At 40.4% G+C, this 26,690-nt stretch overlaps 1 long non-coding RNA gene across 6 annotated transcripts in view; it reads right to left on the minus strand.

Annotated features, from left to right (window-relative positions):
• Positions 1-26,690, minus strand: part of Gm34664 — a 73,887-nt gene that overhangs the window by 43,971 nt on the left and 3,226 nt on the right. Inside the window, exons 3-4 of one of the 6 annotated variants that reach the window (XR_391571.3) lie at positions 4,509-4,636; positions 1,370-1,497 (exon numbers count right to left, since the gene is read on the minus strand). The exons of 3 other annotated variants lie outside the window; for them this stretch is intronic. This is a non-coding gene — a long non-coding RNA (predicted gene, 34664). Of the gene's footprint in view, positions 1-1,369; positions 1,498-4,508; positions 4,637-23,307; positions 23,495-26,690 lie in introns of those variants that run through there. 2 more of the 6 variants (XR_882193.2, XR_882191.1) reach the window with 2 other exon arrangements.

Below are 26,690 nucleotides of genomic sequence, written 5' to 3' on the forward strand. Positions count from 1 at the left end.
TCAAGGACTAAATGCAGCAGGGAAACTTGGGACTGACCACTTTCAGCTGATAAAGGGATTCTCTCTCACTATCTTAACTCAGAGGCACTGGGCCAGTTGGACTAAGACTTGTCAGACAGCATGATAGTTTGCACCTCCCTGCCAAATCTGACTTCTGCTAGCAACTACCTGAGGATAATGACTGGATGGATGGATGGATGCTGTTGTTCTGTTCTACCTGTGTACTTGGAACTATGTTTTTCTGGATTATGGGGGTAGAATTTGCTTTTAGACTCATGATTATTCATTAACTTTTTGAACTCTGGCCTTGTTCTTTCTGATTGTGTTTTTTGCCTGCAAAGTATTTGCAAGAACAAAGTTGGGTTTGTTCTTTTGAGTGGGACTTTCTTCTTATACTCCTGCTTCTTATACTATTAACCCTATCCATTTATATGTGAGCACATACATTCCTGGGAACTCTTCTTAGTGTAATACTCAGATACGTCTTGATAGACTGACTCTTTGCTTGCTATAGCTTGCCTGTACAACCTCTACAATACAATTTCCACAGTACAGTACAATCTCTACAATATGACCTATTATTACCTTCTTGGGAGTTGACTTGTATCTGAAATGTTTGTATTGGCCTTAGGTTCTTGACTGGACCATCTTATGTTTTTTGTTTGTTAGGTTTTTTGTATCTTTTTTTTTTTTAACACCCCGGGCTCACTTTTTTGGATTTATCCCTTTTACCTAGCAATTACATTATAGATCATAATTCATTTCATGTTGTCTTACTATAATTAACTCTGTTGTAATTTAGTCACGTGACAGTGTCATAGAGTAAACCAATCATTGTAGAAAACCAGTAATGCCTCTTACAAAATCCAGTCTCAAATTGGTACACACTCAATGGCTGCTCCCATTTTAAAATATCACTAAGATGGCTCAGTGGATAAAGCACTTTGTGTGCAAGTATGAAGACTTGGGTTCAAGTTCCCAGAACTCATATAAAACTGGATGCAGTAGCACACATCTGTAATTACAGAGCTTCTACAATGATATAGGAGATGGAGACAGAAGAATCTCAGAAGCCCTTGGGCCTGGAGTATACAAGTAGGTGGCCCTGCTTCAACCAAGGTGGAAGACAAGGATCAACACCTGAAGCTGTAGTATGACCTCCACCTGGACAATAGGGAACGAATATACTAACACTTACATAACACATGCATACAGATCATACTCATACATGAGATAAACGCATATCACAGTTATAAATAAATCAATATATCACTAGGTGACTTGAGTCTGGCTCGGTGGCCCACCACACTGATCAACACAAACACTCATAGGCACCATTCACTTTCTGCTCCAGAATTTGATAGGCTTGAGCATTTATACTGAACCTGATGGTGGAGCTTACATTCCTCATTGGTCAGTAAGTTATTTGGTAGGACCCCTTCTCTTCACACAGTGCTGTTGGTGCAGTACATACAGATGAGGACACTGGCCATCTGCCTTTAGGAAAAACAGATGACAAAGAAGAAACATTCTGTTTCTGTTAAGGATTTGCAATTTCGTTAACTGTGCTGAATGAGTACATTTTTAAAAGGCTCTATTAACAACTTAATTACGGAAATATCTTCTTAGTGGAGAATAATAATTGTATTGTCTGTAGTAAGCAAAGTTTCCCCCATGTCTTAGATCTGCTTCTCATTTCTTTGATAAAATATACTGGCAGAAGAAAGTTAAGGGGGGAAAAGGTCAATTCAGCTCTCAATTCCAAGTTGCTGTTCATCATTATGGGGAAACTGAAAGTGGAAAGACATTAAAACAGCTAATTGCATTCATAGTCAGAAGCAGAGAGAATGAATGCATGCACAATTGTGTTAAACTCAGTTTCTCTACTCTTCTGCAGTTCAGGAGTCACTGCCTAGGGAATGGTGCCACCCACAGTGGATTATTTTCTTCACCTCATTTAACATAATCAAGAAATGCCCCACAGACATGAAGCAACCTGATATAGATTATTCATTGCTGAGACTATCTTCCCAGGTGATTCTACAATGTATCAAATTCATAATTAAAAGTAACCATCACATCAAAGGAAAAGCTCAAACAGGATTTTACAAAGAGAGAGATAGGGAGGATGCTTGTGCACATGCATGCATGTGGAGAGAGAGAAAGAGAGAGAGAGAGAGAGAGAGAGAGAGAGAGAGAGAGAGAGAGGAGAGGAGAGGAGAGGAGAGGAGAGGAGAGGAGAGGAGAGGAGAGGAGAGGAGAGGAGAGGAGAGGAGAGGAGAGGAGAGGAGAGGAGAGAGAACAGAGATGAAAGAGACAGCAAGACAGATAGAATTGCTTTATGTAATCAATGGGGGCCAAGAAGACCCACAATCTGCTGTCTTTTAGGTGGTGCTGCAGAAGAAACTTATGAGAACATGGCCCTAGGTGTGCTTGTTACTGCTACACAGATGGTACTGTAACTGAGTCTTCAGTGGCCGCTCTAACACTGCATCAAGTAAGTGACTCGGAGGTGGTGTGAAATGCTTCCTAGCATTTCTTTTGCTAGGAAGTGATCTTCTTGATTAGAATAATCCTACATTGGAATATGATGATGACAGATCAGGTAGCAAGTTCACAGATGGTAGTTGGAATAGATGTATTATATGCAAAGCAAGAAAATATCAGCCCAGAGTAACTGTGTATTTTAAGAATAAAATATTTCTATCCCATGATGGAAGCAAATGGTACCGAGTAGGATGCAGCTGCAACCACTGCTCAATTTGTGAAGTCAGAGAAGGAACTGGGAATTGGGTAGAGACTATAAGCATTTTGAGGTGCATTCAAAAAAAAAAAAACATCAAAATGCCATGGAGGTGTTAAAAGGTGATTTTGGCAAAGTCTCAGAGAAAATTAGGGATAGTTTCAAGAAAGCATTACCTCCTTGAAAACTATAGAGTTAGTTATAAATAAAATGTGTATAGACTTATGGATAGTAAGATCACTGGGCAAGTCTAAGATAGAAGAACTTGAACAAATTTTTGATGGAGGGTAACACTAACAAGCAATTGAATTATAAGACTTGAGGAGATTATTTTTGCGTATGTGGATAATATATGTACATTGCTATGCATGTGTGGGAGTGTGCATGTGGCATGGGTTCTATGTGACAGTCAAAGGATAAGCTGGTATGTTGTTCATCACCTTTTACCATGTTTGAGACAGGTTCTCTCTTTTGCTGTACACAGCCACGTATACCAGGCCAGCTGCCCCATGAATTTTGAAGATGCTCTTGTTTCCCCCTTCCATCTCTCTGCAGGAGCGCTGGCTGCTCCAGCTATGGAAAATCTATGCCTGCTTTTTTACATGGGTTCTGTGGGTCCCAACTCAAGGCATCACGTGAATTTTGAAGATGCTCTTATTTCCCCCTTCCATCTCTCTGCAGGAGCGCTGGCTGCTCCAGCCATGGAAAACCTATGTCTGCTTTTTTACATGGGTTCTGTGGGTCCCACCTCAAGGAATCACACTTGGACAGCAGGTTCTTCAGCCGTTGACTCATCAGCCAAGAAGATGTCTGAACCAAACTTTGAGGGGAGGTTTGCTTGGTTCCCCTGAATATTTATACTAAAACATAATTGAAAATGGAGTGCTGAGCAAACTTGGAGATTTGAAAGACTCTCAGCCTTAACATGTTGTAAACAGTGACAAAGTTTATTTTGAGGATCACTCTAAGGGCATCCCTGAGCATTTGTGTCCATAAGGCTGTCCTGAGGGCTCATGTGAACTTAATCAGCAAAGAGCAGAGGTGGTGTTGTGCCATAAAACTATTGCTTGCTAGCACAGAGAAACAGAAAGACAGAAATGGAGTAAATAGGAACACTGAGACATTTTGTTTCTGACATCTGGTACCCTACAAAAATGTGGAGCATCTCAGAGGTCATCAGGGCTGTCACAAATACAGACCCAGAATGCATAGGTTCTGTTTGCAAAACTACCAAGTGGTGAGATGTTTGATTAGGTGAGACTCAAGGAGACTTTGGACCATAAGCTTTAGACTTGATGCTACAGTGGCAGAAGACTTGCAGGGGACATAATAGAAGGTCATGGCTTGGGCAGTGGCAAAAGCAGAGTGCTATTAACTGAATATTTTCCCTTATAAAATGAGTATGTTGCTACTCCTTGGAGGTGGAGACTTTGAAGATAGCCTGGTTTAGGTAGCATTATGGGGGTTAGAGGCTCACAAAGGGATTATAATGGGATCATGATTATGCTATTGCCCATATAAGGAAAATGTCACTTTATGGGAATACTTGGGATGGATTGCTCATCTCTGCCTTTTGTTGAGCTGTGTTTTTTTTTTTTTTTTCATGTAAGTTCTGGGTGTCAGTACTTCACTGGGCACATGCTCTGAAAATTTTTATAGATTTGTTTGAGAGGATGTTGGAGGAGACTGCTGAAGGTAGGCTGATGTGACCGGTGGCATTGAGGAGCAGGGTACATCATGTGAAAGTACTGTCACTCTTACTCACAGATGGGATTTTCTCTGGTAACTGCTAGTTATGTGGAAAGTCAAGCTGGTCATCTTGACAAGGGGACACATCAAACATCTCTTGAGCAGCAGGAAATCCTGCCCAAATCGTGCGGGGTTAGGCTGAACCTGGGGAAGGAAGATATGTATTGCTTTGTCAAATGGCCACAAAACACTCCCTACACTGAAAAGACGTTGAAGCTGAAAACAAAGTTTCTCATGTCCAAATAAAGTTTGTAAGGGATGCCTGGTGTCTTATTTTCGTTTCTGTTGCTGTAATAAAGCACTGACCAGAGCCACTTTCGGGGACAGAATGGTTTATTTCAGCTTATACGTTGAATTCTAGCACTGAGGGAAGCCAAGACAGGAACTCAAGGCAGGAATCTGGAGGTAGGAACAAAGGCAGGATCAGCAGAGGATGCTGTTCACTCATGTGCATCCTTTAGCTTGCTCTGCTGCTTCTCTCAGACATCCCAGGACCACACACCTCGGGGATGGTACAGCCCACAGTGCACTAGCTGCCCCCAGCCCCTGCTGGCCCACAGAAACACCCACATTGCAGACACAGCTTAATTGAGGAAATTCCTCAGCTGAAGTTCCCTCTACCCAGGTGACTCTCATTAGTGTCAAGCCAACAAAACTAATAAGCAACAGTGAAATGATTTTGAATATAAGTGAGGTATTTGTAGGTCATAGATCTTTTGTTGAATTTTGAGAAATATTTTGTTTTCAGGCATGTAGAGGGTAGATACACAGGACAACGTGCGATGTATTTCTTCAGAGACTGCCCTAAAAATCTTTATGATAAATAGGTTATAACTTTACTGGGGTTTAATACACATCAATTTATGGAAACATTAATTTTCAAATGCATGGAAAACTAGAATAGAGACCAAAGTGTGAAATCTCAATAATTTCTACTGGCTTTTGGGATGGGAGCACATATCAGAGTTGACGGGATTTTCCTATGTTTGTGTGGTCCTGGCCTTCTCTCCAGAATGAACCTGTGAAGTCCTCCAGCAGCTAACTCCTTAGTCTCAATTTTTAATAAAGTAGTCTTAAAGGGACATGTGATAAAGCACTGACCAAAACACTTTAGGGAACAAAATGGTTTATTTCGGCTTACACATTGCAGTCTGGCACTAAAGCCTAGCTTTGATAAACTAGTCTTGAAGTTCCCTACATGTAAGAAGCATGCTAAATGGACACCTCTTTAAATTTCTATACCACACACAAAGTCTGGTGAACTACATCCCCACTACTGTGTATCTATTTTTCTATTTGCTTTTTTTATCATTTCTCTTCTCAGTGCAAATTTTCTATGGGGTGATATGGGTGACTCTAAAATCCACTGAGATACCCCATAGAGATGCTGTAGCTCTTCAGGGAAAGCCCTTGCCTCCTATAGCCTTTGCTAATCTTTACTTTGCTCCTTATCTGTTACACTTTAAATAGGCCCTGGACTGCACTTAGCAATACCTCCATGTAAATCCTCCCCTGCTGTCTCTTCACCCTGCTTTCAGAGAATGAGAACAATGCCATTGTCAAAGTGCAATCATACCGTTAATGTATGCAGAAACAACTAAGTATGTTGTGATCCACACTTTTGTGTTCCTGTTGCCCTGGAACAATATATAGTTTGTCTTTTTTCATGAGGACTGATATTAAACCAGAGACACAGGAGAGCATCATCTCACAGATCCCCTTCAGCTCAAGTTGCTCCTACCTAACACCCCCTCCCTTCATGACCCTCTTTGATCATGACTGTTTGATTTTTGTAGCATTGATCTACAATTAGTGCAGTAGGATTTCCTTGAAACAGGATTCTCATGAAAATCAAATCAGGATGAATTGAGAAAAAAAACCAAACAGCGTTTATAATGCTCTGAGTTCCTTTAGTGCTTTAGCGTTTGACAATCTCTAGTTTCTCTTAAAGAAACTCAACATCTCTTCTCATTATTGACTTGCACCAACAATGGCCATGTAAGACACAGTGTGACTAAGAATTATGTGTTTAGAACCAGAATTGTAGTAAATATACCATTTACTTTACCCTGAGTTAAATATAGGGTCTGGAAAAGTTGGTTTCTATATCTGGTTAGACTGAATCATTTGATTTTTTTTTGTTTTGTTTTGTTTTTGTTTTTTTGTTTGTTTTGTTTTTGTTTTATTACATATTTTCCTCAATTACATTTCCAATGCTACCCCAAAAGTCCCCCATACCCTCCCCTCCACTTCCCTACCCACCCATTCCCATTTTTTTTGGCCCTGGCGTTCCCCTGTACTGGGGCATATACAGTTTGCGTGTCCAATGGGCCTCTCTTTCCAGTGATGGCCGACTAGGCCATCTTTTGATACATATGCAGCTAGAGTCAAGAGCTCCGGGGTACTGGTTAGTTCATAATGTTGTTCCACCTATAGGGTTGCAGATCCCTTTAGCTCCTTGGGTACTTTCTCTAGCTCCTCCATTGGGAGCCCTGTGATCCATCCAATAGCTGACTGTGAGCATCCACTTCTGTGTTTGCTAGGTCCAAACTCTGTTGAAGGAGGGTCTGCATAGTGCATGAGCTGGCGATTCTCTTGCACTTCTCCTCAGAGGACAGTTTTAAGTACCCAGCCTCCCTCAGAGGTTAAAAATGTCAGCAGCTCAGAATTCAGGCTCAGGCTTTATTGATCATTTTCTTGCTCCTGATAGGGCAGGAGTGGGTTTAGAACATGTTCCCGTTCTGGATCCAGTCCTGCATGTTTATTAGAAAGATGTGTAGCTGATCCATCTTATGGATTGCCACTGAATTCTTTTTGTCTTCTTCTTCAGAATCAGTCTAGTCCTCTAAGAAGAACCCATGAGACTTGATTAATATCATTTTAAACCAGTGTTTCTCAATCTGTGAGGTGCAACCTCTTTGGGTGTCACATATCAGATATCCTACATGTCAGATATTTACATTATAATTTATAACAGTAGTGAAGTTAGAGCTATAAAGTAGCAGTGAAATAATTTTGTGGTTAGGGGTCACCACAACATGAGGATCTGTATTAAAGTATTTCAGTATCAGGAAGGTTGACAATCACTGTTTTAAACAGATTTCATATACATCAACTCTTTGGAAGACAGTGACTGCTTGACTCCTTCCTGAGTTTACCGTGGAGATGTAACAAGAAGTATTCCACCTGTTTCTGGAGTGAGCAGACTGTCGCCAATGACACTGTGGCTACATAATTGGGGAGTGTGGAAGTCAAGAGTAGTTCTTAGTTTGTTCTTCTACATATGGATGTTATAACCCACTCTAACTGCTTAACATATAATAGGTTACCTTTATTCATCATGCTGAGAATTGACTTTGGGGACCTACTAGTGCTAAGTAAGCTTTCTATCAGTAAGCTATGTCACCAGCTCAAGTTACTTAGTTTAAAAAGATGATTTCCTTTATTTTTGAGATTATAACAATTACATCATTCCCCCCCCACACTCTTCCCTTTTTCCAGAACCTCTCATAGACTCTTCATTGCTCTCATTCATATTCATGGATGGACTCCTGTTCATTAGCTGCTGTTACCTACGTAGATGTATATGTATATACATATGTATTCCCAAATACATAAGTATAGCATGCTCTATCTGTATAATGTTATTTGTATATATGTTTTCAGGGATCACGTGGTATTGGATAACCAATTGGTGTGCTCCTTCCAGAGGAGATCCAGTTCTCCCCCTCTTGGCCTTCCTTAGTTGCCTGTTGTTCTATGTGCACAGTTAAGGCCTCATGGAGTACTCCTGTCCATGTTAGCATTGAACATTGTTGTCAGTGTTCAGCCTACGTTTAGGCTTTGCCTTAAGGATTGATTTAGTCTCTAGTGGTTGCCAAGTGTAGAGGATCAGATGCTGGTGTCTACATTCAGCCCCTTTTGCCAACAGTATTCTGTGAACTAAGGCACTCACTGTGCCCTAGCCTTCTCCTGATTGATCCTTTGCCTTGAGATAAATGCAGAATGTAGTTTTTTTTTCTTCCTATTGTACTAGATCCTAATGGCTATTGCTTTGAAGTTCAAAGAAGGCATTGGTGACACAGATGGCTGCAAAAAGCATGAGGGCTCTTTGCTTGAAAGTGACTTCTTCCTCTTCGGATGCTATCTAGTGAGAGGTATATAATCTCCATTGTATCAATTTAAAGCTCTCCAAATTATTATATTTTCACATTTTCCAACCCTGTTGACGTTGCTGCTTAACTACCTAAATGCTGACCCTATTTTGATTCTGAATTCTTTGAATCTTCTGAGTTTTTCAATATTTATTTTATCTAATTCTAGGAAATAGTTCAGCTATACCAAATGCTATAGATTAAAATATGAAAATACCTATAACTCCTATAAACTGAAATTTCATGTACAGCTTTTCTCAAAACTATTCTTGGAAAAGGTAATCAAAATTGCTGTTATTTTCCCATTCCTTTTAATTTGTACTGCATAAAATATATATCTGAAATTAAAATACAATATTGATCTGTGTACATTCAAACTTCAAACATGTGACATCACGTTGTGTAATATAATGAGTCAAGTGAAAGGCCATATTCCACAGGTCCCCATATTCCTACTTCTAGATACACATAGTGCAGAGACAGTCTCTCATTTGTAAAAGTAGAGATGCAATGAAAACCACAGCAGCTTTCATTACTAGAAGGCCAACTACAACAGGGGAGTTGGTAGATACGTGATCCATAAATAAAATAAGTACAATACACCTGCTAAAATTAGTGAGTATGATGTGCATGAACACTGGTGAAAAATCAAAGATATGATTTAGGAGGCTCCTGGGAGTCTATGAGGTGAACCTAGCTGAGACTCCTATCAGCAAGGGATGTGGAGATTGAAGTGGCCACCTCCTGTAGCCAGGTGAGACTTCCAGGAGAGGGAGGGGGACATCATTCCACCTACAAAACCTTTGACCCCAAATTTGTACCTGTTACAGATGAGCAGGGGTTAAAAGGGAACAGAGATGGAGGGAACAGCCAACCAATGACTGGCCCAAATGGAGACCCATTCCATGTGAGAGAGCCAGCTTCTGATACTATTAATGATACTCTGCTATGCTTGCAGATGGGAACCTAGCATACTTGTGTTCTGAGTAGCTTCATCCAGTAGAAGATGGAAACAGATGCAGAGACCCACAGCCGAACATTAGGAAGAACTCAAGAGTCTTATAGATGAGTAGGAATAGGATTGAGCAAGCCGGATGGTTGAGGGATACCACAAGAAGATTACAGAGTCAACTAACTGAGCCCATGGTGGCTCAGAAAGACTGAACCACCAGCCAAAGACCATTCAGAGGATGATGGACTTGGGTTTCCTCCATATTTGTAGCAGCTTGGTCTTCATGTAGGTCCCCTAACAATTGGAGTGGGTGCTGTTTCTGACTCTACTGCCTGCCATTGCCCTTCTCCTAGCTGGACTGCCTCATTAGGCTTTAGTGGGAGAGCATGGGCTTAGTCCTTCTTATACTGGATGCCCCAAGGCAGACTGATACCCAAGGGGGAACTTTCCTTTTATTTTAGAAGAAGCAGAGGAAGTAATGGGGGTAATGGAGAATGGATTTGTAAGGGTAAGACAGGGATTCGTAAAGGTGGGTCAGGGAGGAGAGAAGGGAGGGGGGACTATGATCAGGATATAAAGTGATTAAATAAATAAATTAGCAAAAAATCGGAAAAAAATATGACTTGAGTAGAAAAAAATCTATTTGTAAAAACCTGTTGTAATAATACCTTTAAACCAACATTTTAAACCTGCAAAATAATGCTGAATTACTAAATGTTTATAATTCTAACTTATGCTTAGTTTTAATAAAATGTCTTATATATGCATTATGTATGTCCTATCTATTATTTCATATACTATATTAAATATGGTCTTTATGCATAGATTGGAGGTAACATAATAATAAATTAACATTTATCATTTTGTATTTCCTTGCCATAGTTTCAGCAAGATCTGTTTTTTATAGAAGCTGTCATTGAATTTTGTTGTGCTACAATAATGACCTAAATTATTAAAAATTAAAATATAATCATATTAAAAATGATAACAATTCTCATTTGTATTTATAATTCAAATAACTACAATAGTTCAAGCATCAAAATTTATTGAAACTTCTATTAACAGTCATGATATGATGACATATTTATTTATTTTTAACTCTTTATTGACTAAATTTTTTTAGATGTTTTCTTTATTTACATTTCAAATGTTATCCCCGTTCCTAGTTTCCCTCTGAAAATCTCCTATCCCCTCCCTGCTCCCACTGCTCCCCAACCCTCCCACTCCCAATCCTGGTCCTGACATTCCCCTATACTGGGGCATAGATTCTTCACAGGACCTAGAGCCTCTCTTCCCATTGGTGACCAACTAGGACATCTTCTGCTACATATACAGCTAGAGCCACCAGTTCCACCATGTGTTTTGTTTAATTGATGGTTTAGTTTCAAGGAGCTCTGGTGGTACTGGTTAGTTCATATTGATGTTTCTCCTGTGGGGCTTCAAACCCCTTCAGCTCCTTGGGTGCTTTCTCTAGCTCCTTCACTGGGGACCTTGCGCTCCATCCAATGTATGATTGTGAGCATCCACTTCTGTATTTGTCAGGCACTGGCAGAGCACCTCAGGAGACAGCTATATTAGGCTCCTGTCTGCAAGCTCTTGCTGGCATCTGCCATACTGTCTGGATTTGGTGGTTGTTTATGGGATGGATCCCCAAGTGGGGCAGTCTCTGGATGGTTGTTTCGTCAGCCTCTGCTCCAAACTTTGTCTCTGTAACTCCTTCCCTGTGTATTTTGTTCCCCCTTCTAAGAAGGATTCTGAGTTTCTGGGCTAATATCCACTTAACAGTGAGTGCATATCATGTGTGCTCTTTTGTGATTGGGTTACCTCACTTAGGATGATATCCTCCAGATTCATCCATTTGTCTAAGAATTTCATAAATTCATTGGTTTTAATAGGTGCATGGTACTCCATTGTGTAAATATACCACATTTTCTGAACCCATTCCTCTTTTGAGGGACAGCTGGGTTATTTCAAGCTTCTGGCTATTACAAATAAGTCTGCTATGAACATAGTGGAGCATGTAGCATTTGTTCTTATTACAAATCTTCTGGATATATGCCCAGGAGAAGAATTGCTGGAATATTCCGGTAGTACTATGTCCAATTTTCTGAGGAACTGCCAGACTGATTTCCAGAGTGGTTGTACAAGCTTGCAATCCTACCAGCAATGGAGGAGTGTTCCTCTTTTTCCACATCCTTTCCAGTATCTGCTGTCACCTGAGTTTTTAATCTTATCCATTCAGACTGGTGTGAGGTGGCATCTCAGGGTTGTTTTGATTTGCATTTCCCTGATGATTAAGGATGTTGAACATTTTTTTTAGGTGCTTCTCAGCCATTTGGTATTCCTCAGTTGAGAATTCTTTGTTTAGCTCTGTACCATTTTTTAAAAATAGGATTATTTGATTTTCTGGAGTCTAAATTCTTGTGTTCTTTATATACATTGGATATTAGCCCCCTGTTGGATTTAGGATCAATAAAGATCTTTTCCCAATCTGTTGATTGCCTTTTGGTCTTATTGACAATATCCTTCGCCTTACAGAAGCTTTTCAATTTTATGAGGTCCCATTTGTCGATTCTTGATCTTACAGCACAAGCCATTGCTGTTCTGTTCAGGAATCTTTCCCCTGTGCCCATATCTTCGAGGCTCTTCCCCACTTTCTCCTCTATAAGTTTTGTGTCTCTGGTTTTATGTGGAGTTCTTTGATCCACTTAGACTTGAGCTTTGTACAAGGAGATAAGAATGGATCAATTCTCTTTCTTCTACATGCTAACCTCCAGTTGAGCCAGCACCATTTGTTGAAGATGGTTTCTTCTTTCCACTGGATGGTTTTAGCTCCTTTGTCAAAGATCAAGTGACCATAGGTGTGTGGGTTCACTTATATATAGTCATATCATCTGCAAATAGTGATATTTTGCCTTCTTCCTTTTCAATTTGTATTAATTTGATTTCCTTTGTTGTCTAATTGCTCTGGCTAGGACTTCAAGTACTGTATTGAATAGGTAAGGAGAGAGTGGGCAGCCTTGTCTATTCCCCGTTTTTGGTGGGATTGCTTCCATTTTCTCACCATTTAGTTTAATGTTGGCTACTGGTTTGCTGTATATTTCTTTTATTATGTTTAGGTATGGGCATTGAATTCCTGAACTTTCCAAGACTTTTATCATGAAGGGGTGTTGGAATTTGTCGAATGCTAATGAGATGATCATGTGGTTTTTGTCATTGAGTTTGTTTATAAAGTGGATTACATTGATGAATTTCCATATATTGAACCATCCTTGCATCCCTGGGATGAAGCCTACTTGATCATAATGGATGATCCTTTTGATGTGTTCTTGGATTTGGTTTTCGAGAATTTTTAAAAAAAAATTTATTAGATATTTTCTTCATTTACATTTCAAATGCTATCCCCTATACCCTCCCCCCACTTCCCTACTCACCCACTCCCACTTCTTGGCCCTGGCGTTCCCTGTGCTGGGGCATATAAAGTTTGCCAGACCAAGGGGACTCTCTTCCCAATGATGGACGACTAGGCCATCTTCTGCTACATATGCAGCTAGAGACAAGAGCTCTGGGGGTACTAGTTAGTTCATATTGTTGTTCCACCTATAGGGTTGTAAACCCCTTCAGCTCCTTGGGTACTTTCTCTAGCTCATCCATTGGGGGACCTGTGTTCCATCCTATAGATGACTGTGAGCATCTGTAATTGCCAGGCACTTCTGTAATTGCCAGGCACTGGCATAGCCTCGCAAGAGTTAGCTATATCAGGGTCCTTTCAGCAAAATCTTTCTGACATATGCAATAGTGTCTGCGTTTGGTGGCTAATTATGGGATGGACCCCTGGGAGGGGCAGTCTCTCGATGGTTCATCCTTTTGCTTTAGCTCCAAACTTTGTCTCTGTAATGCCTTCCATGGGTATTTTATTCCTTATTCTAGGGAAGAATGAAGTATCCATGAGTTGGTCTTCCTTCTTGATTTTCTTGTGTTTTGCGAGAGTTTTATTGAGTGTTTTTGCATCGATATTCATAAGGGAAATTTGTCTGAAGTTCTCTATCTTTGTTGGATCTTTCTGTGGTTTAGGTGTCAGAGTAATTGTGGCTTCATAGAACAAATTGGGTAGAGTACCTTCTGTTTCTATTTTGTGGAATAGTTTGAGGAGTATTGGAATTAGGTCTTCTTTGAAGGTCTGATAGAACTCTGCACTAAACCCATCTGGTCCTGGGCTTTTTTTGGTTGGGAGACTATTAATGACTCTTTCTATTTCTTTAGAGGATATGGGACTGTTTAGATCACTAATTTGATCCTGATTTAACTTTGGTACCTGGTATCTGTCTAGACAATTGTCCATTTCATCCAGGTTTTTCAGTTTTGTTGAGTATAGCCTTTTGTAGTAGGATCTGATGATTTTTTTGTATTTCCTCAGGTTCTGTTGTTATATTTCCCTTTTCACTTTTGATTTTGTTAATTAGGATACTGTCCCTGTGCCCTCTAGTTAGTCTGGCTAAGGGTTTATCTATCTTGTTGATTTTCTCAAAGAACAAGTCCCTGGTTTGGTTAATTCTATGTATAGTTCTTTTTGTTTCCACTTGGTTGATTTTAGCCCCGAGTTTGTTTATTTCCTACCTTCTACTCCTCTTTGGTGAATTTGCTTCCTTTTGTTCTAGATGTTTTAGGTGTGCTTTCAAGCTGCTAGTGTATGCTCACTCCAGTTTCTTTTTGGAGGCACTCAGAGCTGTGAGTTTTCCTCTTAGTACTGCTTTGATTTTTGTCCCATAAGTTTGGGTATGTTGTGGCTTCATTTTCATTAAACTCTAAAAAGTCTTTAATTTCTTTTTTATTTTTTCCTCCATCAAGTTATAATTGAGTAGAGTGTTGTTCAGCTCCCACCTGTATGTGGGCTTTCTATGTTGTTATTTCTATGTTGTTATGTTGGGTTTTTATGTTGTTATTGAAGATCAGCCTTAATCTGTGGTGACTTGATAGGGTGTTTGGGATTATTTCAATATTTTTGTATATGTTGAGGCCTGTTTGGTGACCGATTATATGGTCAATTTTGGAGATACTACCATGAGGTGCTGAGAAGAAGGTATATTCTTTTGTTTTAGGATGAAATGTTCTATAGATATCTGTTAAATCCATTTGTTTCATAACTTCTGTTAGTTTCAGTGTGTCTCTGTTTAGTTTCTGTTTCCAGGATCTGTCCATTGATGAGAGTGGGGTATTGAATTCTCCCACTATTATTGTGTGAGGTGTAATGTGTGCTTTGAGTTTTAGCAAAGTTTCTTTAATGAATGTGGATGCCCTTGCATTTGGATCATAGACGTTCAGAAGTGAGAGTTCATCTTGGTAAATTTTACCTTTGATGAGTAAGAAGTGTCCCTTTTTATCTTTTTTGATAACTTTAGGCTGAAAGTTGATTTTATTCGATATTAGAATGGCTACTTCAGCTTGTTTCTTGGGACCATTTGCTTGGAAAATTGTTTTCCAGCCTTTTACTCTAAGGTAGTGTCTGTCTTTGTCCCTGAGGTGGGTTTACTGTATGCAGGAAAAAGTTGGGTCCTGTTTACATAACAAGTCTGTTTAGTCTATGTCTTTTTTTTTTTTTGTTATTTGAGACAGGGTTTCTCTACATAGCCCTGGCTGTCCTGGAACTCACTTTGTAGACCAGGCTGGCCTCGAACTCAAGTCTATGTCTTTTTATTGGGAAATTGAGTCTATTGATATTAAGAGGTATTAATGAAAAGTCATTGTTGCTCCCTGTTATTTTTGTTGTTAGAGTTGGAATTCTGTTCATGTGGCTATCTTCTTTAGATTTGTTGAAAGATTACTTTCTTGCTTTTTCTCGAGTTTAGTTTCTCTCTTTGTGTTGGAGTTTTCCCTTTATTATCCTTTGAAGGGCTGGTTGTGTGGAAAGATATTATGTCAATTTCATTTTGTCATGGAATACTTTGGTTTTTCCATCTATGGTAATTGAGAGTTTTGCTGGGTATAGTAGCCTGGGCTGGCATCTGTGTTGTCTTAGGGTCTGTATGACATCTGCCCAGGATCTTCTGGATTTCATAGTCTCTGGGGAGAAGTCAGGTATAATTCTGATAGGTCAGACTTTATATGTTACTTGACCTTTTTCCATTATTGCTTTTAATCTTTCTTTGTTTTGTGCATTTGGTGTTTTGATTATTACGTGATGGGAGGAATTTCTTTTCTGGTCAAGTCTCTTTGGAGTTCTCTATGCTTCTTGTATGTTCATGGGCATCTCTTTCTTTAGGTTGGGGAAGTTTTCTTCTATAATTTTGTTGAAGATATTTCCTGGCCCTTTAAGTTGGAATCTTCCTTCTCATCTGTACCTGTATCCGTAGGTTTGATCTTCTCATAGTGTTCTGGATTTCCTGGATGTTTTGGGTTAGGATCTTTTTGAATTTTACATTTTTTTGATTGTTATTTCAATTTTTTTTCCTATGGTCTCCTCTGCACCTAAGATTCTCTCTTCTATCTCTTGTATTCTGTTGGTTATGCTTGCATCAATGGCTCCTGACTGCTTTCCTAGGTTTTCTATTTCCAGAGTGGTCTCCCTTCGTGATTTCTTTATTGTTTCTACTTCCATTTTTAGATCCTGGATGGTTTTGTTCAGTTCTTTCACCTGTTTGGATGTGTTTTCCTGCATTTCTTTAAGGAGTTATTTATTTCCTTCTTATAGTCCTCTATCATCATCATGAGAAGTGACTTTAGATCCATATCTTGCTTTTCTGGTGTGATGGTGTATCCAGGACTTGCTATGGTGGGAGAGTTTGGTTCTGATGATGCCAAGTAACCTTAGTTTCTGTTGCTTCTGTTCTTATGCTTGCCTCCTGCCATCTGATTATCTCAAGTGCTTGCTTCCCTCAATATATCCGATTGGAGCTTGTCCTTCCTGTAATCCTGGTTCAGTCAGAACTCCTCAGAGTCCAGCTTTCTCTGTGATTCCTTGATTTGTAGGCTCCTGTGAACCTGAGATTCTGGGTGTGTCAGAGTTCTTGGCAGTCAAGCTTCCTCTGAGACCCTGAGATCCTGGTGTGACCAAGCTCCTGGGATCCTGGGATCCTGGAATCCTAAGATCCTGGGCGTGTTAGAGTGCCTGGAAGTGGTACCTCCTCTGGGGACCATGGGGCTGTCTGCTGTGTTCAAACCAAGGTAGACCAGCGCAGACCAGAAGGGACCCAAGCCGCTGATCAGGTGGGGTTCCTATGTCCCTGGTCCTGCTGGCACAGACTCTTCATGATTGTTTTGGGACAGATGTTGCATTCTACTCACCCGTGATCCTAAGATCCTGGCGTGCTAGTGTGCCTGGGTGTAGATAGTCCTCTGGGGACCGTGGGACCATTCACCGAGTTCGTGCCCAAGTTGGCCTGGTGATGACATATTTATTATAGTTGCCCATGGTTCTTTACTTAGAGATTCCTGAACAAATTTAACTATTCTCAAATTCTCTGATCTGTTTTGATAATAGATGATAAGTCCCTATTTCTGGATTTGAAAGATGGCTCAGCATCAGTTAAAAACACTGGTTGTTCTTCGGGAGGGTCTGGGTCTGAGTTCCAGCATTCACATGGCAGCTTATGAAGATCTGTAACTCTAGTGCCAGGTGATCTGATGCCCTCTTTTGGCCTTCAAGAGCAGGCAAAACACAAAACACCCAGGTAAATAAAAAGAGGAATATATATATATTCATTACTATGTTCATGTTCAACTACATGACAAGAAGCAACTGAGTGAGAAGGGTAAGGGGTTTATTTTATTGTGGTTTAGGATTTCATGGATATGGTCTATAATGGTAGATGTCCAATTCTTCCTCTTGTTGTAATATGCAGCATTACCACAAGCATCTTAGGGGATAAACATGTTTATTTCTGCTTACAGTTTAGTCAATCATCTAGGGAAGCCAGAGTTAGGAATTCAATAAAGGAACCTGGAGGCAGGAACTAAAGCAGGGACCACAGAGGAATGCCAGTTAATGACTTGCTCTCATGTTCTAGTTACTCTAACTTAAACAGAGATTTTTTTTCTTACGAATAACATATTCATCTTTTCTCCAGCCCCAGATCTATAGCCTCTTCCTTAACCACTCAATTTTGGGTACTTTTAGTCCACAAAATTCATTTTGTGCTCCCCATGTAATCTTGGGTGTTATGGCAATCCACTAGACAGGGACCACATCCTTATTAAAAAGCTGTCTTTCCAACTCCTAGGAGCTACCAATTGCCAACAGCTCCTTAGAAACCTAAGGACTTCCCTTCTCCATGCTTGGATATTGTCTGGCTTCATCCAATATAGGTGTTGTGCATGCTGTCACAACCTCTAGGAGTTTTGTGTAACTGTCCAGACAGTTTCCTTGATATCACCTGCAGCCCCTGGGTCTTCAAATTTTTCTCCACTCTCTTCAACAATGACCCCTAAGCCTTGGGAGAAGGATGTCCCACTTAGAGCTGAGAACCCTACAATCTCTTACTCTGTGCACCTTGACCAGTTGTCAGCTTCTGTGTAGTCAATGCCTATTTCAAGAGAAAGCTTCATTGAAGAGGACTGATAGATGTTGTAATTTATTAATATAACTACAAGGCATTAGGCCATGGTTTAATATTATGACTATTCAGCAGCATAATGGTATATTCTTCACTGTGGCCCATGACAGGTTGTTTGCCCTGAGAAGGTACTAGATATGGGCTGTATCTTGTGGAGCAAGCCATGAATATGAGCATAAAGTGATTGGTTATGCCTGTGATTTCCATGCCCCCACTGCATCAGTAAGCATGGCTTGACAGGTTGGTTATTATTGTGACTGGCATGGTTTACAGCTGGGTAAAATTGAGGTTTTTTTTTCTTTCTCCTCCAGTAGCTTACAAAGTATCTTTGAATTATATGAAAGCTATCCAGTATGGAAGTTTGGTTTTTCCATATTCTACAGCTCAAGTTCCTGAGGTCTTTCACAATATGGTCTTGCTATCAAGTTTTGTAAGGTAACCAAGAATATAGCACTGGCGTGTAGTGCCAATGGGAACTCTTGGACATCAATAAGCTTATGTATCTGTGCTCATTAGCTTATATCAAATTGACTCAAATAGAGTCCCTAGGAAGAATGGACTTCACTTTAGTAATTACTTCCTTCAGATCCATGTGATTTTCTCTTCCACATGGGAAGTTGGTTTGAGGGTATATCTGTGGGCATTTTCATGTCTAGTGACTAATATGGGAGGGCCAAGATGACTATGAGTGGTGCTGCTCCTCAGCTAGTGATGTAGTATGCGTAAGAAAGCAAGTTGAGCTAGCTATGGGAAGTAAGCCAGCAAGCAAAATTTCACCATTGTCTCTGCTTCAGGTCCTGAGTACAGGCTCCTGCTTTGTGTTTCTGCCCCAACTTCCTTCAGCCATGAGCTGTGATCTGGGAGCTGTAAGAGGAAAGAGATTCTTTCCTCCTTAAGTTGGTTTTGGTCCGTGTTTTACCACAGCAACAGAAAAGCAAACCAGGGTAGCAGCTCTTCACCCTTGAATTAGAACAGGAAGAACTTTCCAAATGGGAAATGATAAGTAAAGGGAAGTTTTGTACAAAAAAAAATTGTATTCATTTTATCTAAGTGGCAAGTAGTTACAAGTTATTAGTTATGTAGTTGCCCCTAGTACAGCTGACTAATTAAAGCAAATACATGCTCACTGTAGGCATCCACAGACGCTTTGCATACATGATGGTGGAGTTGATGACAGGGGATTGTGAAAGATTACGAGGATGGAAACTGGGATGGAAATGTAGAAATATCCTGAGAGTAGATCCTGCAGGGAAAGTGCTACACTCATCCTGATAGAGTCACAGCCATAATTCACTGTTTTTGATGGCATGATAGCTCCACGTTCCAGGGTTGAATCTGAAGAACACAGAGAGGAGAGGACCACCAAGCATTGAGTGAACTAGGCAGATTGTCACAGATGGCACCATAGCCACTCTGAGACCCTGGTCCTTCTGTGTCCTGGATGGGACTTGCATTTGCTCCCATCTTACTGAGGCGTGTGTGTGTGTGTGTGTGTGTGTGTGTGTGTGTGTGTGTGTATGCGCACTGTTTCTCCAGCAAGCTCTTTTCTCCCCAGCCTGTTCTTACAGGGCTATGAAATGCATAGGTGTTGGCCATGGTCCTCCGAAACAGACATGTGATGTGACTAACAGACATGTTTGACCCCTATCAAAACTAGCAAAGGCCCGAGATGCTTCTCCTCCTTTGGCAAGCACTTGACAGTTGGCAGGCACACTGTTTGGCATTTAAGGGTGTGGAACAGAGTGTGAGATCTCTTTACAGAATTGAATGTCAGCGCCTAGCATACTGTAATGCCATCATGTGGATTCAGGCTATTCTAAGGCAGCCGATGCACTGAGTCATGTTCTTTGCCTAACTCAATTCATTCAGCATTTCCAAAGGTGATTGGGCATCTTACACTAGAAGGTGTGGAGAGATCAGAGAAAATGGGTACCAGGCTGCATTTCATATAGAGGAACATTCATTCCCAGATTGTCCAGATACTAGAAATGTCCACAAAAATCACCCTTGTACATATAAATAAAACTGTCACCAACACAAGCTCTTCTAAATAGCAGAAAACTAAATCAATGAGCTCAACTAAAACATTTTATCATCATAATTTGTATTATATGACTAAAGCAATTGGTCTTTTACTATAGTGTGCATAGCACACTATTAAATGTACAACCATGTCTTAGTAAGAAAGGGCAGATCAATGATGAAAGGCAATTAGCTACTGAAGTTCCCAGGAATATCTTCCTTGTTTCAAATCGTTCACCAGCTGGGAATGAGATGAGTCTGGGAATTCACTATGCTTCTGCAAGGGTGTAGGCTTACTGGTGACTTGCTCCTCCCCAAATAGACTCATCCCACCCAGTAAACATTTTAGTCTCACCATATGACTTTACTTTTTCACACTCAGTTAGATATTTAAATATAGAAAGACATCCATGAATCACAAATTATTCACAACACAATAGGAACAGCCAGAGAAGTTCACACATTCCCTCAGGGAGTAGTTTTAATCAGATACTATTTAGTGCTCAGCTAAAACAGTTAGTGGCACTAGCAGGCAAATTCTCTTTTTGTCAAGGAGTTAAATTTTAATTTTCCACCCCTAAAAATGAGAGAATGTTTCAATCCCTTGACAGTTTGGGGATCCATTGTTTCCAGTTGGCTGCAGATTGAAGGACGACAGCAGTTTGAGGTCCCCTGGCATGTTCATGAACTGTGTGTCTCTTCTCCCAATTATGGTTCCTTGAGGACTCATGCTATCAGTACGCACCAGCGGTTTCTCACCATTTTTTTTCTTTTTCTTTTTTCTTTTTTTTTCTTTTTTAGCCAGAAGCAAAAGAATATATTAGCCATCAGCAGCAAGACACAGGCAAATGGATGTATGAGATGAGGTTTATTGGGATTCCACGCATGCGTGGGGGTGTGACTCTACTTCAGAACTCATTTTCACCGATGCTGACACAAAAGACAGTCCTCGGAGATCTGTCTGTCAAAACCCAAAGTGCTCAGTAGAAATTAGATTACTCACGCTCAGGCAGAGGAGGGTGTTGGTGATTTAGAATAGTCCCTTAAATACCAATTACATTTGTATTTACAAAGCAAATTAAAGCCACCTGAAGGACATTGTTCATACTGGCTACTATCAATGTGTATGAACATGGTTCTTTGTTGGTATTTGAAAACTTATGAAAACACACACACACACACACACACACACACAGAGTTTTTCTTCCCATTTTAAACTTAATTCCAAAAGGCTCAAATGTATTTAAAGGAACAAGATGTACTGTTCAGTAGTATTGCTATGTGATTTTTGTCTGCAAATTGTCTGCCTGTCCCCGTTATCCATATCCAAACAGCCATGGAGAGTGAGAAACATGCAGGTGGGTTCTCTTTGTCTGTAACAGCAGATGCTCTGTGGGCTTATGGTAAGGCTGTATTGCTGGGCTAGCATGTCATTCATAGATTGGCATAGAACCTGCAGACAGATCCTAACTCTTTTAAGTCTAATACCGCTATGTGCAGACTTAGCAATCAAACTCATTTTTCATAAAAATATAAATTAATAAGTTGTATAATAAAAATTACCCCTTGTACATGAAAATGGGGAAGATTCTTAGAACGAGAGTTTTAAAACAGAAAGCAGAGGAGTCCTGGGAGACTCTAGCAGAAAACAGACTCCGGTGCATAGGAAGGTCGAGCGCTTCCCAGTACCTCGTGGAGGGTATTACCCACCACTAGATAATGAAAGAAGCTGGCTGGCACAAGATTTCTCTCCTTGTAATGGTACGACAGTGCCAGGCTCTTTGAAACTCCCCTAGTGTGTTCTGGAATGCTAATTGCGTGTTTGTATGGCCATCTCTTGGTATCTCAATTTGGAATGAGTGTCACTGCTGAGCAGTGAATTCTTATTCCTGTGATCAGGGTAGTGATCAGGGAGATTGGCTCTGATGTGTGGCTCCCCAGATTCTGACTGTCACAGCTTAGCTCAGACCTCTCTTCATCTCTCCACATTTTGGAATCTCTCTCTATATATATAATGAAGCATAGATTCATTTACCTAGCATTCTGTCATCCAGAAAACTCTATTAACTTTTGCATCTGTTCTCTGCTACTATTGGGATAACGGATGCTCATTGTTGTGACACTGAAGCCATTCAGGTGCCTTTGGCATCACACAGGATCACATGGCATTTTGTATGGGTGGAGTAAAGGGTTCTCTAGGGACCTGAGACAAAGCAGCCATTTGAGAGGCCCAGCAGTGTCTAGCCCAGGACAAGCTGAAGTGTGAGAAAAAAAAAAAAAAAAAAGAGGCATTCCCTTGTTCAGCTGCAGAGTGCTTTCTCACTTGTATTTACCCATCATTTGTGCCTGTATGCAGCACATATGTTCAGAGTGTGTACATCTGCCAGGGACCACAGATACAAAGATAGATTAAACTCAAGCTGTTAGTGTATATAGGCCCTTAGTACGGAGGAGGACCCCTGGAGTTATAAAACAGTGGTGATGAGTCACAGCTTGGTTTTGCTCACAGAGCATAGGCACCTAAAACTGGCAGAGGGTTGTGAAAGGTGGGGCTTGGGGCTTTTTGATGCACACAGTGATTCTATTTATTCCAAAGTTTCCAATGGGCAATTGAGAGGAACAGAGAATTCTAGGCAGACATCAGAGGATAAACAAAACATAGAGGGATACCACACATTTTCACGTCTGCTGGGAGCTTCCAAGAGTTTAGAGGCAGTATAGCACCAGCAGCAAGGAGAAGGCTGTATAGTGTACACAGTCATCGCAGAGGTCTTTACAGAACTGGAAGAAAATGGAGCTCACGGATGACCACTCTAGGATTTTTTTTTTTTTTTTTTTTTTTTAGTAACTATGTGCATGTTTATTCACCGAAATTACCTGGTAGTTAACTCCTACCGGTCATACCTTGGGGTATGTGTACATATCATCTTATTCAACCTTTATTATAGGCTTATAAATTAGGAACTAATTTTAATTTAGTAGTAGTAGAAGAGAGAGATAATTTAGTTTAGTAAATTTTAGTAGTAAAATTTGACCTCTGGTCTGTTTGTTTCTTTTTTTTTTTTTTTTGACAGTTAAGTGAGGTTATATGCTTCTTACAGAGAATGGGTAGATTGACAAGTTCAATAAATCTTAGACACAAGAGAGACATTTACTAAGATTTGGACACAGCAGAGGTCGAGTTGTTCTGAAGTTACAAATATTAGCTCAGTGGCCTCAGTTTCTTCATACATGAGACTGATAAGATGGTGGTGTATTGACCTTTTAAAAAGTCTCAAGCATTCTCCTTTTGGGGAAGTCAAGTCTCTTCTTTTTTCTCTTGGATCTGGGAGGAATTATGACAGCTTTAACCATCAGGGTACAATAAGAATGACACAGTGTGATGTTTGGCATGTCATAAAAGGCCATGTAGTTTCTGTTCTGCCTGTAGGGACATTCATGTTTGGAAATTTGCACCTCTAATTTACAATCCCAATTGCTGAGTCCCCCACCCCACCTTGCTGGGAGGAAACACAGGCTACATGGAAATCCTGCAGATGCTTCAAGGATGTCTTGGCTTATTCTTAGTCAACAGCCATCATTAACTTTGGCATTCATTTGTAAAGATGCTTGCAGCTGACTCCACCTCACAACTGCTGAGTTACCCCCTAGCTGTCCCAGACTAAGGGGCTAGGGAGAAGGCAAGTCTCAGGTGAGTGGCTCAAAGAAAGACTTTTTAGAGGAGCTCTGTCTTTTCTACTGCTGTGTCAAGGTCCCGCCTCTCTTTGCCTTCTCACTCTGTGCTTCAAGGACAATCAAGGCATTTGGCTTTGCCTGGAAACCAAATGCTTTTCAAATTCAGGCTCACTGTGGTGATTAACTTAGTTTTTACTTTCATATGATAAAGTTAACATTATAAACCAATAGTAGAGAGTAAGCCAACGTCTCCCATGTTCTCATGGCTCCCTTCTGAGGATCCATGAATGATGCTTAAGGCAGATCCTACTTGATGGATGAGATGGGTCCCTAGATGGTTAATCTCATCAACTTGACAGAATCTAGGCTCTCATCTGGGAATTGAACCTCTGGGTGTCCCTGTGGGGGATTATCTTGATTCCATTAAGTGATATGATTGATTTCATCCTTCTTAATTGTGGGTGGAATATTGAGTTGCATAGATGGGGAAAAAGAGCTGAGCAATATCAGACCCACCTTTGTCCCTCTGCTCCTTGACAATGTATACAAACTGACCTGCTCCTTCAAGTTCCGGTCCCCATGTCTTTCCACCATGGTGGACTGAAACTTGACCAGGGTTTGTAGAGTAAGGTTTCCCTCCTTTGTGTTGCCTTTGCCTTATTGTTTTATTACAGCACCGGAAAGAGAAGCTAAGGTGGACCAATTAGACCCTGAATATACAGGAAGGCAAATAAGTCTGCAACAGTCTCCAAAACAGTCAGAGACTGTTGCAGAGAAGGAGCTACCACGAAGCCAGGGGCCAAAGGGAACAACTCATCTTGTTGAACCAAAACCATTCTGGAGAGGGAAGAAGCCTGCTCATATCATGGTTTTGGACTAATATTGTTTTTATGGCTATTACTCGTATGCAGGTGGGGTTTCCCGGGGCTGGGTTGTGAAGGCAAAGAAAGGACAAACAAACTTTGTTTTTTTCTCCAACACACCTGTTAGTAGTTTCCATGGTCCCCAGTGGTCACTATGCCTCATTCTTTCAGAGTCCATCGCTCCTTTTTATCAGAGCAACAGTGAACTATGTATCTACTTCCCTTTACCAGGAACCAGAACCCCATAATTTCAGCCCAATATTATTTCTCCAGATAAAAATTAGTGCTTATTATTTTAATTAATTATTTGCATGTCTCTATTAGTCTATGGCTTTATTGTCATAAAATTGTGCCTATTTTATTTTTGACTATGGGACTAAGATCTTGACTATGCTGGCAAGAACTCTGCATTGAGTTAAAATTCTGCCCTTCCACCACCTTTAAAACAAATTAGATATATATTTAGAAATAGTTTATTGTATCCAGTTGCAGAAAAATAAAAAATATTCCCCAGTGGGTGTGCATGGAAAGCTGTTCATTAAATTCAGAATTCAGTTGAACATCTATACCTGCATCCATCCCAGAAAAGAAAACAAAGGCAAGCTCTTTGAACACACATGGTTTACCTCCATGTAGCCCAAGAAGGAGACTGATTTTTTTTTAAATATCAGTATATGTGCCCATGTTTTTGTGTGTGAGTGTATGTGCATGTGCCTGTGCGTGTGCTGTACACATCAGAAAGCATGTGGAAAGGAGAAAAGACATCTTCACCTTCCACTTTGTTTCAGTGTCTCTTGTTCCCTGAGGAAAATGCGAGTCTAGCTGGCCCATGAGCTTCTAGGTACTTTTCTATCTTTACCCCACCCCCATCTGTCTACAGGAGCATTAGGATTATCGACACAAGCTAAGAAGTGTGACTTTGCATGTGTTCTGGGGATCTGCTCTCAGGGCTTCACATTTGCATAGTAAGTGCTTTACCCACTGAACCGTTGCACAAGCCCAAGACTAGCAGTTCCTCCCCTCTGTCTTTTTTCATTCATTCAGAATTTCATGTATATATATGTGTGTGTATATATGTATATATGTGTATATATATGCATATATATGTATATATGTGTATACACACACTCACACACACACACATATATATATGATGTATTTTGACACTATCAACCCTATATTCCCCTTAGACTCCTCCCATAGCCACCATACTCTCCTCCTATCTTCATGTCCTTTTTTTCATAGTTGACTTAGTCCAATCAGAGTGGTCCATATATGCATGGAGCTGGGGCCATCTACCAGAGCATGGACAATTTACAGAGGCTTCTCCCTTGAGGAGAACTGACTCTCCCTACCGTAGCCACCTTCCCCTGTCAAATCTCCTCAGCTAGGTGCTATGCTTGGCAAGGCCCTCTCCTGTCCATGTTTGAATTGTGACTGACTAGATGTTGTGCCTGTCTTCTGCAGCCACTGTGAATTGATATGTACACAGGCCCTGCCATGAACAGAAGACAATAGTTTGCAACAGTATTTCTTAACTTCTGGCATTTTCGATCTTTCCATCTACTCCTCTGCAATTCCTCAGAGCGACGTGAGACAGGAGTGTGGTTTAGGTGTCTCACTTAGGGCTGAAAAAACACCATGGCCACTCATCCTCTACACTCAGATTACCGAGTCATCAGTTGCAAACTGAAGGCTGTGACATCTTAACGACCACTTTCCAGTCTTGCACACAAGAAGCTTGTATATTCTCTCTATCCCAACTAGAAAAACTAAAACCAAACTGAAGATTAGCATCTCCTTTTCACTCTTGAAAATAAGCTGTTGAATTTAAAGTTAGAGAGAAAAAAAAACACAATAATTAATTGGAGGAGATAGCTTAAAAAAAAAAAGCATTTGAGGGAACTTGTGCAGGGGTAAACAGACTCAGAACAAAATGAATAACTTGCTGAAGGGCTAGTGTAGAAAAGTGTTGGGACCAAA

This window comes from Mus musculus, chromosome 7 (genome assembly GCF_000001635.26).
Source record: "Mus musculus strain C57BL/6J chromosome 7, GRCm38.p6 C57BL/6J".
Classification (NCBI taxonomy): Eukaryota; Metazoa; Chordata; class Mammalia; order Rodentia; family Muridae; genus Mus; species Mus musculus.